This window comes from Ictidomys tridecemlineatus, chromosome 13 (assembly GCF_052094955.1).
Source record: "Ictidomys tridecemlineatus isolate mIctTri1 chromosome 13, mIctTri1.hap1, whole genome shotgun sequence".
Taxonomy (NCBI): domain Eukaryota; kingdom Metazoa; phylum Chordata; class Mammalia; order Rodentia; family Sciuridae; genus Ictidomys; species Ictidomys tridecemlineatus.
The window spans coordinates 49,509,515-49,525,797 of NC_135489.1; the positions used below are offsets into that span (position 1 = coordinate 49,509,515).

The 16,283-nt window shown below is 36.8% G+C and overlaps 1 pseudogene; it reads right to left on the reverse strand.

The window, feature by feature from the left end:
- Nucleotides 1-658: 658 nt before the first annotated feature.
- LOC101970582 (stathmin-2 pseudogene) lies at nucleotides 659-15,326 on the reverse strand (annotated as a pseudogene).
- Between the last annotated feature and the right edge of the window lie 957 nt (nucleotides 15,327-16,283).

Genomic DNA, 16,283 nt, shown 5'->3' on the forward strand with positions numbered 1-16,283 from the left:
TCCTCCTGCCTCAGCCTCTTGAGTTGCTGGGATTACAGGCGTGCATCATCTTATCTGGCTAAAGACAATTTTTAAAGAAAGATCTCAGAATTTCAGTAAATGAACACAATGTTTTAAAAGTATTCATTTTCTGTCTTTGGTTTGTGAATATACTTATATGGTTGCAATGATATGGTTGCAATGTTGTGGTCTTTAATATTCTTTAAGTATTTTAATGATTCTTCAATTATTGCCAGTAACTATATAATATTGGGTTAGATATTGTGTTGTGATTTCCTTTACCATTTTACTGATTTTTTTAAAAAAATCTATTTGATAATACTGTAATTACTATCTTTGCCTTGATAGCTGTTCTTTCTCTTGAATTAATTACTTATGAATTTTTTATGACTTTCAAAAATGATCAGTTTATAGTCCAGAACATCCAGAGGTGCTATTTTATAGTTTTGCATTATATGAGCTTCCTCATATCAAAATCGTCGATGCTTCTTTTGATTTAAATTTGTTCTTTTTTTCTACATTTTTAAAAATTGATTTTTTTTTCATAATGAGTTCTTTTTTAAAACCATAGCATACATTTCCCATGCTGACATCACACGATCCATATAAAATAGGAGGGGCGTTTCCTATTGCTGGAGGTACTATATTCTCCATCAATTCAGCCAGACAGTTCAACCTGGAGTTCTCTGTTCCTGTGCACCTCTACAGCCTGCCTCTCCTTTCCTTGCAGACATTCTGTAATAACAATGAGGTTAGCCTCACAGTTTTCCTCGATTCCTTTCATTTTCATAGTCAACTCTTCCCCTGCCAACTTGTTGAAGCTGTTGATCTCCTCCAGTCTTCTGAAGGATCTCTCATTTATTCTCCCTCTTCTCTCTCCATTGTTTCAGCACCTGGCCTTCTGAGACATTTCTTCTTTCTCTTCTGCTGCCTCCATGGTTTTCTGCCTATGTCTTCTCCAGGAATAGGTCTTTATTCTTTGGAGAACCTAAAGTTCCATGGGGCTACTGAGATAGGAGGTGGTGGCTTCAAGATCAGCTCAGATGTCTGGCAAGAGGCACAATTGTTGATTTGCTTCACTTGCATATCATGGTAACTGTAGATGTTGAGAGATTCTGAAAACAAGAGAAGACCAGTGACAGCACGGACAGTTTCTTGATTTTCTTCTTATACACCCACTGCTGTCTTAGCCATTATAGGGATTGTGCAGATGCTGAACAGTGGTGAAGGGTCTGGCTACATAAGCCAAGAGAGCAAGAGAGGAGATTCATTTATTTTTGTATTTAAATATGTATAAGATTGTATCTTAATGCTATTTTAGTTTTACTTTCAAACCAAAAGTGAATATTAACCAATATTTTGTAACAGATTCTATTTCCTCTAGTATGAAATGTCTTTGGGATCTTAGATGTTTAGGGGACTTTGATATAAGCTCTATTTTGTATTTTACACTTAAATTTTCTAAACTGGTTTTCCTTAGTATTTGTTCTATTTTTCTTAAAAACTAAATGAATATTTTGGTAGTCAAATATGTCGGTCTCCCCATTGTGATTTTGCAGTTGAATTTTCCCATATTCAAGATGAAATTTTAATTGATTATAGAGCAGGGAATAGACTCAAGTAAAAAAAAAATTCAAATCTTCTCTCATGTAGTCAGGATCAGAATGGTTTATTAGGATGGTTTCATGAATCAACTGCTGATTTTGAAAACAGAATAAAATATTATAGCTATTTAGAGATGATTGAAGATCAAAATTTCTTTGTTATTATTATCTGTTTTGTTTCTGGTTAGAAGCTATAGAAACTTATTCATTTACATAAACAAAAGATAAATTACTGAGAGGATTTCAAGGGCTCAATGAAGAGAAGGTGTAGGTCCAGGATCAGGAAATGCGTCAGAACATGGGAATTTCAGAGGTTAGAGCAATGCCAGCATTACTGAGACCCACCATGCCCAGTCTAGCCCACTGCTGTCACCAGAACACGGACTCTCAGGCTTCTTGGTAAACAGTAACACTTGGGGCTACACACTAAGGCAAGCTCTCCAGAATTGAGAACAGAGAGCCAATAGGCAGGCAGCTGTGAGTGTTGGACATCTCCATGTGATGTGTTTACAAAAGCACTTTTGCATATAGTCTTCCCTATCTTCAGATTCCAGCTTATTAGTCATGAAGGGAATAACCAGATTCTCATTGATTGAAACACATTAACAAAACTTCAAGGAATCTAGGGTTTCTTTCATTCCCAATTAGTTTAACAGAAGATTAAAAATGGCTCAAGAACAGACAACTCATCTATTCTCAGTCTCTCACATCTACTTATTATTTCAAATAGCTATTCAATGTTTGGTCAGATAAAGTTAGTATCAGAAGGAGTAAATGGTAGTTAGGGTCCCCCCCCCAATTCTATTTATGTAGGATTTGGGAGATTGTTTTCTGCTCTTGATTTTTTTCTCTTGATGTATAACGTTGGTTACTGTACTAGTTTCTGATTGCTGCTGTAAAAAATGACTACGAATTTAGTGACTTAAAACACAAATTTATCTTTTCCTAGTTTTGGAGGTTAGAAATCTGTATAGGTCTCTCTGAGCTAAAATTAAGGTGTCAGCAGAGTTGGTTTCTTCTGAAGTTTCCAAGGGAGGGAAAAATTACCTTCTAAAATCTAAAAGATGCCTACCTGTATCTCTCAGGTCATGGTCCCCCCGATTATCCAAGCTAGCTGTGGTTGGTCCAACTTTTCTCACATCATTTCACTCCAACAGTGACTTGTCTGACTCCTCTTGGCTTTTAAATCCTTCTGATTGCATTGGGCCCATCCAATAATCCAGGATGATCTCCTTATTTTAAGGTCAACTATTCAGCAAACTTCATTCTATCTGCTACTTAATTCCCACTTTCCACATAACATCATGTATTCACAAGTTCCTGGGAGTCAGACGTAGACCTCTTTTGAGTGTCATTGTTCTGCCCACCATGATTAGTTATACAAGAGAGTCACTCTTTGGTGGACAATTGAACTAATGTGTGGACGCTGCTCTTTTTTGAATTTTCATGGAGGATGCCTCTTCTGTTTCCTCATGGCTAGGACTATGGATTCATGCTAAAACAATTGTTCCTTAACTTTTCCAGATTTAAAATTGTTCTTCAGTCATTATACATTTGAAGTCTTCAAATTCTGTTTCGTAACTCAATTTACCTAAACTCACACTACTCCTCAAAAATCTTAAGTCAGGCAAATATACAACTGCTAGAATTATTATAGTTGTTTGAACTGAATAAATGATTATATAATAATATAATATCATAAAGTATATAATTGTCAAAGGGTTTCAAAATCTTACATTCTCTAAATATTAAAGAGTATTTTCTACCATAAAACTATATTTCTGGAAAACTATGCTAAAAGAGCAACAGTTACTATTTCACACTTTGTACCAGTAATATTTAGAGCTGAACAAATTTATATAATTGAGACATATAACAAAAATTCAAATGTGAGTGACAAAATATTTTCTCAATTATGTTTTCTTTATGATCGAGGCATCTGACATTCACAATTAAAATAAGTGATTATGAGAATGTGAAAAATATTCTGAAATCTCAGGCCATTATATCAGGATTTATTACATTATAAATCTGGCTTTTAAATGGTCCTATTTGGTATAACCTCTAAGAATGATTAGTTTCAAGGTGAAAACACACAATCCCAACAAAGAAACAAAACCAAAATTATAGTTTATAATTAAGATCCCTGTTTGTTTCAAGGCTCAATCAAGCTCACCTGAGTAAAATCCACATATGGCCTTATTTGTTCAACGAATCATTTAGACACTATTTCTTTTGCATTCTCAATGGGCCAGACACTGTTGGAAAATTGGTATCCAACTACTTCTAAAAAATAAATATTAAAGATAATGAACATGATCACTATATATGGGAACTCCACATTTCAAAATGCTTTTAGTAAAATTAATTCAGCAATTTATAACTTTTGGATTGCCCAGTTTACTCATGAAATCCTGATCTGTGATTGTAACACCTATCCTACATTATTGCTTACACATTATTCAGAGCTGACCCCAAATACAGGGGCATATGAAAATCAACGAGTTATTTACTGTTATTCTCTCTCAAGTTCCTGGAAGTTGACAAGCTTCAGTTAGGTAGTCATTTCTTGGATTCTTTTATTTGATGGCTTCTTTAGGAGACTTACTCATGTCTTGTACTTAGTGCTGGTTACCAGACAGGACCTCAGCCAAGTCTGGCCTAAACACCTGCATCTAGCCCTCCAGGCAGCTCAAATTTCCTTATGACATGGAGGTTAGGTTCCAAGAACAGGCATACCAAGAGATCCAGGTGGAAGATAATCACCTTTTCAGAACTGGCCTTCAAAGTCAGAGTGTCACTTCCACTGTCCCCTGTTGGTTGATGCAGTCACAATGGAATGTTTAGCATTAAGAGACAAATGAAAGTCCACCTCTTTGCACAGGAGTAAGGAGAATAGAGAGAGAGAGTTAAATGTAGTCTTTGAAAAATATAGTGGCCTCACCTATATAATATTGTAGCTATTATACTTGTGAATACCTATGCTATGTGCTGAAGGTGAGTTTTACAGAAATCGATCTCGTGCCCAATTATTAGAATAAGAGGGGATGGAAATGATGAAGGCAATACTAGAAAGTGATTTAGGAATATGTGAATGATAAAAAAGGAATGGAAAACTTGCATCCGAGCAATATTTTGTTGGAAAAATAAGCAGAATGTAATTGCTACTGGATGTGAAGCACAAATTTGACAGAAAATTTAAAATGATTCTAAAGCATTAATTTTGGGATTCCAGAAAAGACCTGCAACAACAGAAATAGATACAAAAAAAAAACTGCATGGGAGCATAAAGGGATTAAACACATGTTTGGCAGTATTTGAGTTTTCAAATAAGATGCCTTATGACATCTGGACATATCTGGACCATATCTGGTCCTTGGATGAGACAATGGGAGTACGTATTTTTAGATTATTAGAGACCTAACTCAAAATCTGTATTTGAGGAAACAATATAGAAAGAGATGAGCCTAAACTCTTGAATTAAACATCTCGTTTTTTAAATGGGTACATTAAAAAAAATGTGTTTCATTGGAAACTGTTCATTGTCTGCAGCATTCCCTTCCTGGTGACTCAAGACCTGTTCATTGTCTTTGAGCTATTTTTGAAACTCTTTCTACATTGTGAGTAACCGGTATGTAAATACTGTCCTGTGATTTCAATTGACTCTTTCTTGTAAAAAGAAAGCAGTTCTGTCTCTATTTGCAGTTCACCTCCAAATTCCATTATATAAACTTGTGCTATTTTAACTTTCCCTTTAGACTTAGATCATCCGCTTTGTGCGCTCATGTCATTTGAGTAAGAGAGTCTTTACCACACAGTCATGTTGAAATCTGTACATGTTATTCTGGTATTTGTTAAGATGTAAGAGTTCTTCTTCAGAATTCTCTGTAGGTATCAAGGCTATCACAACAGGGAGGGAGATGAGGCTCAACTCTGAATACAACATGGAGAAGTGAGGATTTATAGTTGAAAAAACAATTGGGGGGAGAGGGTGGAAAATTACCAATAAGAGACAAGGGGGAATTCTTGCTAAATTGACCTAACAGGATTCTTATTGAAGGTAGGCCAAGGTCATCTGAATGACCTAGGGGGATGAGAAATTTGATCAGATATTGAGATTTTAGAGTGATCAGATATTGAAGAGGGGGAAAAATTCTCTCTACACTGGTTTAGCAGAATTGTTGCTACCTGGGCTAGGTGGACTTATGGACAACTCTCAAGGGTGTAACCTGGTCAAGAAGATAGCATTTACCAATTAACTGTGATTATACTTTTTTTTTCTGAAAATTATCTTCACAGATGGTGGAAGAATAATCTGAGTGGCAGGACAAGAACTTAAAGTTGTGGGGTAATGATGAACAGATGTGGCCTGGAGTGAAACAAAGGAAGATAATAATGAAAACATAACCCATGTGTGTCCTGCTTCTTAACAAATTATGATAATTAACCTTCTGTTTGTTATTAGTAAAGTTGGAAGGTAATACAAATTGAATAAACCCAGTATGAAAATGTGCAATCCAAAATACTCTAAAATCTTTAAGGGGGGTGCTGACATGATACTCAAAGTTTCAAATATCAGAAGACCTCAGAATTTTCATGTTTAGATTATGGATGCACAGCCAGTAAACTCAACACAGACATCCCAAAATTCAAGTATCTGAAATCTGAAATACTTCTGGTCCCAAGCATTTTGAATTAGTATTATTACATCTTGTATAACCCTGTCTATCTTACATGGTCATATGTAGCTAACCAAGATTGTGTGGGATTTCCCAAATCAGCATGTGCTACGTTAATAGGAAGTTATGTCTGAGAAGATTTTCAAGACGTGCTGCTCCAAAACATGGTACATTGTCATTTGTGAAAACCATAGAAGTAGCTTGGTCTCCGATTTCCTCTCTTCCCGTATCCTTTGAAGTGTATCATCCAACCTGGCCAACCTTCCCTCATTCTGAGGGGTCCAGCCTACACCTAGAAGAAAGACATTCCCTTTTCTGAACAAATCAAGATGCCACAAAGAATCTGAACCAACACCTTGCTAAGCCCATCATCCCTACCCCTCAATTTTGTTACCATTAGATCATACCCTTTTGTCCTTCAGTCTTACTTCTGGCATGAGTGTCCATAAAAATAGCTTGTCCCCCCCCCCCCCCCCCCCGCCAAGTCATCATTTAGTGAAGACTTCCCGTGGTGTATAAGACATTTATTAAGTACATTTGTATGCTTTTGTGTGTGTCAATCTCTTGTTTATAAGGATTTTGGTCATGATCTTACTGATGGGGGAAAAATGTATAACTTCTCCCTTACAATCAAATTTTAGGAGTCATAAAAAAGCTGTGGAATAGGAACACAGCAGACTGCTAGCTGCCAACTAATACCCATTTTCCTTTCTGTTGTAGACATTTTTTTTTTAACTGGGTGAATTATTACCCATTCATCATCTTCATCTCCCAGCTTCTTTGATCCCTAATGTGGCTACAGGATTGAGTTATAAACAGAGATATGAATAGAAGTGTGGGATATGATTTTAGGAGTTTCCTTAAAATCCTAATTTTCAACTAGATACTGAACTGCTTTATAATTTAGGTACTTATATCAAAAGTAATCTATATTTACATAAATTATGCATTTTGATTTTTTTCCAATGCAAGACTGTAATTGTAAACTTCAAAGCTTTATTAATTTGTAGTTCCTCTGAAACTTTTACTATTTTATCTATTATATTTCACACTTCTATCTACTAATCAGGGAAGATGATTAGCCCATTTTAAAAATTAAACTACTTAATTTTTGCCATCAAGTTTTTGATTTCATAAAAAAAATCTGGATGTTATTCTGGATGTTAATCTATATTAAAGAGGTATTTTGCAAATATTTTCCCCTTTATGTATGTTGTCTCTTTGTTATTTCCTTTACTATACAGAAATTTCTCAGTTTGATATTATCTCATTTGTCTAGTTTTCCTTTTGTTGCCTGTAGTATTATATTCTTGCCCCAAAGAATCCTTGCCCTATGACCAATGTCATAGAGCATTTTCACTGCGTTTTCTTGTAAAATTTTATTGTTTCAGGTTTAAATTCAAGTCTTAGATGAATTTTGAGTTAATTTTTGTATATGGTAAGAGGAGTCCAGTCACATTGTTACCCATGTGAATATCCAGTTCTCCCACCACCATTATGAACTGTGAATGTTCTTGCCCACAAGAACATTTTTGTGGAAAACTATTTAGCTCTAAGTGAATGAGAATATTTTTGAGTTTTCTACTTTGTTGCATTGGTCTATTTCTTTTTGTGTGTCACCAACATGCAACAAGTATATGCAAAAATGTTCAATGTAATGAATCAGGAAAATACAAATCAAAACCACAATTAGATATAACCTCACCCTATTTAGAATGACTACAATAAAAAAGACAAAAGATACTGAAGGACGTGGAGAAAGGAGAAATCCTATACATTGTTGATAGCAATGTAATTGGTACAGCCATCATGGAAAACAGTACAGGGGTTCTTCAAAATAACAACAACAAAACTTCCTTACGATCCAACTATTCTACTTCCAGGTATATAAATGAAGTCTGCATATCAGAGAGACACCTGCACTCTCATGTTTACTGTAGCACTATTCACAGTAGCTAAGACATGAAATCAACTGAGGTGTCCATCAATGGGTGAATGGATAAGAAAAATATGGCACACACATAAAAAAACCAAAAAACCCGCTGTCAGTTGTAACAACATGGATGTACCTGGAGATAGATTAATGTCAAGAGAAATAACTCAGGCGTGGCAATACAAATACTACATCATTTTCACTCATGTGAGTGATTTAAAAGTTGAACATATAGAAGTAGAGAGCAGAATAGAGATTGCTACAGGGTGGGGAGGGTTGGGAGAGGAGGAGATGGAGAGAGAGGGGCTAAAGGGTTATAAGTCACAGCCAGATTGGAGGAATAGATTCTGGTGTTATATTATACAGAGCAGGGTTCTAGTTAATAATATTGTATCCTTTCAATATAGCTTAAAGAGGATTTTGAAATATTCTTAGCATGCATAACTGATATGTTTGAGATGATGAAAAAATCTGAATATCCTGAGTTTATCAACACACCGTGTACAAATATACCAAAACACCACTGCGTATCCCATAAAGATATACATTTATTCTCTCAGTAAATAATAGATTTATTTCCAAGTCACAATCCACTCCAAAATTCTGAAATTGGCTCTAAAATCTTCAGAGATAATACGGCAAAACTGCACAAAAATTGACCTTGAACTCTGTTGGAATGTATTTCTTTAGAAGACCATAATTTTCAATTTACTTGGCTTCAATTCATCAGTATAATCACAGGCAATCAAAATCATTTAGTCAAATGTCCATTTGGGGCCTGGAAATGCCCATAGATTTTTCATAAAGATGCAGATAATTATACAGTAATGAACTCATTCATATTAGAGATATAGTTTAAAACCTTAAGGAAACAAGGCTTGGATATTTAGTTGATAACTTCTTCACTCCAATTCTCTGCCAAAACTAAAGTGAAATCCAATAAATGATTATATCAAAAACTTTTGGTCTATTCTATTCCCATAGTCATCTTTTTACCCTTACCAAAACAAAGTTCTCCCTCTCAAGGTCGGCCAATTTTGTAAAACCACGTAGGATATATTCTTATTTCCTTCCAAAGCTTTTATTCCCTAATAGTTTGTTATTGCTTGTGTATTCAAGTTAAGTACACAGCTCCTCAGACCATGTTTCCACATCAAGGCTAACATAAAAATAATACCATAGAGGTTTATGTTATGTTCTAATTAACACAGATATGATTATATTGATTGTTTCCAATACTTGTGTATAATGTATCAATGCACTGAGACTAAACTTAATGGAGTATATTTTTCTTCGCAGTCTTCCTTTCCAAAACGGAATATAAAATCTGAGTCAGAAACTCATCCTGAAAATGCTTCCAAAAATTCGATTTTAATACCCATTAGTATGTAAACTCATTTAAACTTTGGAAAGATATTAAAGGAAAGGAATATGGGACTCATTTATAATGATTCCGTTGCTTTGGGACATCATTAACTTAGGAAACTACGCCATTAGTGTGACTAAATTTCTCCTTACAATAACCAACGTTGAGAGAGAATTATGGGCTGGATAAAAGGTACTAGTTCTAAGTGCAGAAAACACAAGTGGTGGTGTACTATATTCGTCATTAGATAGTTGAACTAGGAAAGGGGCTAAAATAGAATTAATTTGAGGCTTTTATGATATATATTCTTCACATAAACACGCACATACTTCAGATCAGATCAGAGCTCTCCTGTCCTTCTGCTCCTGTGAGTGGTTCTCTTGACCATGCAGTAAACTGCAGCTTCCTCTCTCACCACTTGATGCACCTTGCCTACCACGTCACCCTAAGAGACACTGGTGTCCCACTCACGTGCTGATAATCCAAACATTATGTATGAGTTCTCCTTGTCCTCTTGGCCTTGTGGGCTGAATTGAACAAATGTATAACAAACCTTAAGGCAGCACTTCTACCCAGCTTTCTTGAAAGGAGGAAGAGCTAAACAAATGGAAGATACCAGAATATGCACCTAAGACATGCCACATTGGCCTAAGAATAGCTTTGAGCTGAAAGCAATTAGCTCTCTGCCCTCCTTTTTCACTGTCTAAAAGTGAGACATGAGATTATTATCTCTAGTCTCAGTCAAGCATGCAGATCAGGTGAGAAGCATTAAGTGACCCAGATGAGACCAGCAGAACTGTCTGGTTGAGCCTGGTCAGCCCAAAGAACCATGAAACATAATCCATTATTGTTTTAAGCCCCTGGCTATGGTGTGTGTGGGTGGGTGTTGCCATAGTCAATACCTTGATGATCTAAAAGATCAAAGGTGATTTGGATGAACAAACTCAAAAGAAAATGCAATTTGGATAAATACAACTGTGCAGACAGGGTCACAAAAGAATGGCCTGATGTATATAGTTGGGACACCATTTAGGCATGAAGATTTTAGGAACTTAGTTCCAGGAATGAGTTAGGCTGAGTAGAGAGAGGTATAAACACAGAAGAGGTGCTGAGGGCCATTGCCAAGTAGGAATGAAGCATCGAAATTTCCTTGCCAGCGTACCCCATGTTAAATGGAAATTTGCTGTGACATTGCATGTGTCTTTGAGAAAGGTGACCCTACTCAAGGACCAGGGTGGATCCAGGTTTAAGGTGTATCCTGCAGGTTTTAGGAAGTATCCTGGTTTAAGATAATTTGGGTTTAAGGCGTTCCTGATTTAAGACAATCTGGGTTTAGGGAAGTTCCAGGTTTAAGGTTATTGCTGCTGGGAATAGGGCATTGAGTTCTCGTGGAATTGAGAAAATATTTGGGATGTGAATTGTGCGGCAGAACTTGGATTTCCCCAGAACGTGTGTAGAGGCCGGTGTGAGTTCGGGAATAAAGAATTGCTGTTTGAATCTACAAGGTGTGTGGTGGCTCGTGATTCAGTGCCCAGCCGAGACTGCAGCAAAGAGGGATTTAAGCAGAGAGATGCTAATAAAGACTCAAGTTATTTAGACTAGTATGTAAAATGAGGATATAAGAACATTGCTCAACTGATTGAGTCACAGGCTGCTAATTCTCCTAGGTCAAGATTACATTTGGTTCCAGACTTGGGAAGCAGAAGCAGATCAGCCACAATATCCATTTCTCTAATAAAACAACTCTAAGTATTATTTTAGATAATGTTTAATATTATTTGACAAAAATAAATAAATAATTAGATAGTGTTCTCTGGCATCGCATCTTCATGTATTGGATTATCCAGTTCCTTGGGATCAGACCCAAGACAAAGCCCCTCCTCTCTAGGAGCCTGCAGTTGGGGTGCAGGGACAGGGTAGTACAGGATGTAATTAAAGGATAACTCTTGAAGGGGGCTATTGGGACTCTAGCCCTTCCTCCCTCTCACTTGGTCTCCTGGCTGCCACGAGGTGAGCAGTTTTCCATGGCCACCACAATGTACTGCCTTATCACAGGCCCCAAAGCAACAGAGTCAACTCACCATGGACTGAAACCATGAGCCCAAATAAACCTTTCTTCCTTTGAAGTTGTTTATATCAGGGATTTTGTTACAGTGACAGAAAGCTAACTAGCACACTATGTAGCTGGTAAAAAAGCCCTGTGGGTCACTCAATCATCGTGGCCTTTGGGCTCACTCCATTGCTACCTCAAATGGTCCTCTGACATTCTAGAATATAGTTGTCATTATGGCTCCAGGAAAATTTTAGATCCTGCTATGACACATCTCATAATTGCATATTTGGGTTTAGCAATATGCTGTATGTAGGTGAGCTGATCCAATGTTCCAGGCCGTATTTAATCAATTCAGTTATAATTCTACTGTCACGTATATCTAAAAAGAACAAATTTTAAAAAATAATTTAACGAAAAAAGAAAAAGACGGCCATGTTCATAATTTGACTAAGGGGTAGGATTTCATTTTCACTGGCCACTCAATACAGGCACTTTCTATAAATTGAGCTTTGAAAAGCCTTTGAAAACTTTCACTGCAGCATATTCAGAGAGAATGTATCTCTGGTACAAGTAATTTCATCTTGCTTCCTCTGTCAATGATGGACTTTTCACCGATTTTGCCCTACCTCCAAAGGAAGTTGCTAAGGTAGGATTTTGAACTAAGCCAGGGCATGCTAATATTCTGAAGGATGCTCCTCCCATAGGTTGTAAAGAGGGGCAAGATACTCCCCCATAAATGAGACACAACCATATACCATGCTAACATCAAATTGCTTTGGACATACAAACAATAATAAGAGTTGACAATGATGGGGGGGAGGTACACTCATACACTGCTGGTGGGACTGCAAATTGGTGCAGTCAATATGGAAAGCAGTATGAAGATTTTCTTGGAAAATTGGGAATGGAATCACCATTTGACCCAGCTATCTCTCTCCTCAGTCTATACCCAAAGGACTTAAAGACAGCATACTACAGGGACACAGCCACATTGATGTAGCAGCACAATTCACAATAGCTAAACTGTGGAGCCAAGCTAGGTATCTTTCAATAGATGAATGAATGAAAAAATATGATTTATACACACACAATGGAATATTACTCAGCAATAAAAGAGAATAAAATCATGGCTTTGGCAGGTAAATGGATGGAGTTGGAGAAGATAATGCTCAGTGAAGTTAGCCAATTCCAAAAAAACAAATGCTGAATGCTTTCTTTGATATAAGGAGGCTGACTCATAGTGGGATAGGGAGTGGGAACAAGGGAGGAATAGATGAACTCTACATAAGGCCAAGGGGTTGGAGGCAAAGGGAGGGACACAGGGTTATTAATGGTGGTGGGATGTGATGATCATTATTATCCAAAGTACAGGTATGAAGACAAGAACTGATGTGAATTTACTCTGTATACAACCAGAGATATAAAAAATTGTGCTCTATATATGTAATAAGAATTGTAATGCATTCCATTGTCATGAATAAAAATGATTAATTTTTTTTTGAGAGAGAGAGAGAGAGAGAGAGAGAGAGAGAGAGAGAGAGAGAGAGAGAATTTTTTTTTAAATATTTATTTTTTTAGTTCTCGGTGGACACAACATCTTTATTGGTATGTGGTGCTGGGGATCGAACCTGGGCCGCACGCATGCAAGGCGAGCGCGCTACCGCTTGAGCCACATCCCCAGCCCTAAAAATTCTAAAAAACACACAAATTGCTGTGGACAAACTGTTGAAGTATCGAATGTATTTGATTTTTCAAGGCCAGTATTTCAAGCTCAGAAATGACTATCCAAACATAAAGCAGATGGTTGTGGAATTTGAAGCAGGTTACTTAGTGGAGTGGTGGGGTGGGATGGAGCAGGGGCTACTGTTTCTCACCTGCTGCTTCTGTAGCACCTATGGTGAATAAAGGTAGCAGTACTAAAGGGCTTCAGCGGCTTGGATGTAATGGAGTGGGTGGACAGGGATGTTTGGCTATCATCATAATTGGGACCTATCTGAGCTACAGTGGTTACCTAGGACTCAGAGGGTCTGTCTCAGTTTGTCTTTTGCTATCTGAGATTGAAGAAGCAGCATGCTTCCTCTGAGTAAATAAATTAAGGCAAATGTGGACTGAATTGCTTATTAGTCAATGCTAGGGGAAAAAAACATTTTGTAAATTTGACAACATAAGAAATTTTGTATTCCTAATATAATTATTGGCATTGTCTGTGATATGAGGAAGGTTTCACACTTATCTGTTGAATTAAACCAACTCTCCATGATTTATCTGTGATTTGATAATTATTTAAAGCTTGTGTAATATTATGATATAATGAAGAAATATATATTTAGTGGTTGGCCCCATTTTTTAATTTGTTCTGATTATTTATGACAGAATGCATTTCAATTCATTATTCATAAATGGGGCACAACTTTTCATTTCTCTGGTTGTACAAGATGTAAAGTCATATCATATGTGCAATCATACATGTACCGAGGGTAATGTTGTCCATCTCATTCCATCATGTTTCTTACTCCCATACCCCTTCCCCTCCCCTCAACCCAATCCAAGTTTCCTTCATTTTTCCCACTCCCCCTCACCAACTATGGAAATCAGCATGTACATATCATAGCATATTTGGCCTTTGGTTTTTCACTTAGCACGATATTCTAACTCCATCCATTTATCTGAAAATGACATAATTTTATTCTTTTAATGCTGAGTAATATTCAATTGTGTTTATATACTTCAGTTTCTTTATCCATTCATCTATTGAAAGGCATCTAGGTTGGTTCCACAGTTTAGCTATTGTGAATTGAGTTGCTAAAAAGATTGATGTGGCTGCCATCACTGCAGTTTGCCGATTTTAGGTCCTTTGGGTATAGACTGAGGAGTGGGATAGCTGGGTCAAATGGTGGTTCCATTCCAAGTTTCTAAGCAATCTCCATACTGCTTTCTAGAGTGGTTGCACAAATTTCTAGTCCCACCAGCAATGTGTAACTATACCTTTTCCCCCATATCCTCAGGTTGGCCCTATTCTTAATTAAACTAAAACCCTCTGAATTTCCTAAGTGATAAGTGCCATAAAGGTTTGAAAGGGATACCTTTTGTTATTCATCAGAGTCCCTTTCAACCAGACCAGGATTTATAGTAACAAGTTAATTCTTTTCAAAAGTCTTTATAAATAGGGACCGGTTGCCAGGAAAAGCAACCCTGTGGTCAGAGTTGGAATTTTTCAGTTTTAATCTCCAATCCCTGGACAAGAAAAGGACCCTGACCTAATCACTAACGGTTGACAATTTAATTGTGTCCATATAGTGAAGCCACCATAAAAATCTGTTACCACACTGTTCACTAGATTTTTTGAATTTCTCTATCAAAAAGAAATTTTGTAAGCTTTGATCAGAATCTCCTCTAATTAGTTAATGATTTAGCCATCTACTCAACAATGTTCATATATTTCAAACCATCACGGTGCACATGATAAATGTATATAATTGTTATAATTTTTAAAAAAGGTTCAAAGAGCTTCTGGGCTGGTGAACACGTGGAGGTACTGGGTGGGTGGCTCATTAAGAAAGGAAATGAAAGCTTCCTGCACCTCCCTCATACCTTCCCTGTGCAGCTCTTCATTTGGCTCTTCCTGCATTTCTGTCTTTTTATAATAAACTGGAAATTTAGTAGGTAAATTATCTCGAGTTGTGTGAGCCATTCTGGCAAATAAATGGAGCCTGAGGAGAGAGTGGTGAGAACCTCTGATTTATTCATAAGAGCAGAGGTGACAACCTGGACTAGTGATTGGCAGTTAAAATTGGGGAAAGGTAGTCTGGTGTTGCTGAGTGCTTGATTCTTGGGTCTGTGCTAACTCCAGCTAGTTAGTGTCAGAATTGAGCTAAACAGTGGGACACCCAGATGGTGTCTGCAGGAGAATTGGAGAATTGGAGAATTGCTTGGTGCACAAAACCCACACATTTGGTGTTTGAAGTAAGGAGTGCATAGAAAAAAAATAAATCAGTACATTTTTCTTTTAAGCTAGTTATATTGAGTCTGAAAATAAGGGGGAAAAAAACCTAATTTGGGATTTAAGACCTATTAGACAATGGAAAGAACTATTTTGGACTCGAACATTCTGATTCCTGCTCATGAATCATTCGATTTTCAAGTGTTGCAACTTAAGCTCTTCTTGAGGAGGTATCCAGAAATAGGTTCTTTCTGGTTTCCTTGTTGTGTTCTTTTCTTCAATCATAGATATGCTTGGAAGCAGATCATGCACCACAAACATTCCTCTCTTAATGAAAATCTGCAGTGTTGTGGTCCAGGTGTTCAAATGTTTTAAGGAGCATGTGAGGTTTGCAAAGGCTTCTGCTAAACCCCTCACAGTGAGTTTTCCTGGGAGTCATTCTTTCTCCTGCAGTTTCCTTTGGCTTTTTCAACTGTGTATTATTCTCCTGGATCCATTACCATCTTATACCATTATTGTCCATACAGACTGTATATTACTGGTATACCATATGAGATTTTCATTAGGACTTAGTGGCATAATTTTTTTTTCCTGAAGAGTAAACTATAAATTTGGTCCTAATTAAAACAACAAAAAGGTTAATAAAGTGTGGATTTTTAGCATCTTAAGAAGTTTGTAGATATTAGTAGATTCCTTCCACTAAGAAGG